Source organism: Arachis ipaensis, chromosome B06, assembly GCF_000816755.2.
Source record: "Arachis ipaensis cultivar K30076 chromosome B06, Araip1.1, whole genome shotgun sequence".
In the NCBI taxonomy this organism is placed as follows: domain Eukaryota; kingdom Viridiplantae; phylum Streptophyta; class Magnoliopsida; order Fabales; family Fabaceae; genus Arachis; species Arachis ipaensis.
The window spans coordinates 135,256,426-135,257,396 of NC_029790.2; positions in this window are offsets into that span (position 1 = coordinate 135,256,426).

Genomic DNA, 971 nt, shown 5'->3' on the forward strand with positions numbered 1-971 from the left:
AAAAAATAAAAAAATAATCAAATATTATATATGTCTGAAGTCAAGCAAACCAAAAGAGGTTGGGGAGTTCTGAACTTCTGATACATGGGATGTGAAGGGAGAAAGATGTTGTCGGCCATTGGCACATTTCTATAGATTTCAAACTAATGGAAAAAATTTCAAATGTATATTCAGCACTTTTTAATTTAGATGTGGGAGGAGAAATGGCGTAGGACGCAGATATGGAGTATATAGGTGCTTTATGTAAGTGTGGTGTCAGGAGTAAAAATCGGACCGTCCGATTATTTAGTACACAAATCGGAGGTCCGATTACCTTCACCAAAATTTAAATTTTCTCTTCCACACTAATCAGACTGTTCGATTAGTAAGCTTAATTTTTTTTTACAAAGAAATCGAATGGTCCGATTTTTTCATTTCTGTTTCAGAAAAAACTGTTCCTACATCTATGTTTAACACCCACATTTTCCAGAATAATGCACAACACACACATATTTCTCATATCCAAAAAAATGAGCTTATATTCAGCACTGATATTTCAGTAGTTTTAACCGTTAAACTTAATTATAAAAAAATATATAATATATTAAATAAAATCAACTTTTACAATTTTAGAATACTAATATTTTTGGTATATTTAAAAAAAATTTAAATTATATATAAAATTATATATTATTTTTCATTATTTTGTGTCATAAAAGGCAGAGGTAAAGAAAGCAACTATGCAATGAGCTATCCAGCTGTGATACAATTATTCTTTTAATTTTTGTTCATTTCTTTTTATGTGTTCTTGGTTTGGAGAAAGAAAAGGTTTTTCTTCTCCCATGTCTTTTCATTTTTAGCTAAAACCAAGGCATAGACCCTTTGTCCTCCCCTTTGTATTTGTATTTGTGTTCTTGTCTTTGCTCAAGGTGTGCCCTGCCCTGCCACCACACCAACCTACCCAACAAAATTATATTTTAAATAATTATTAT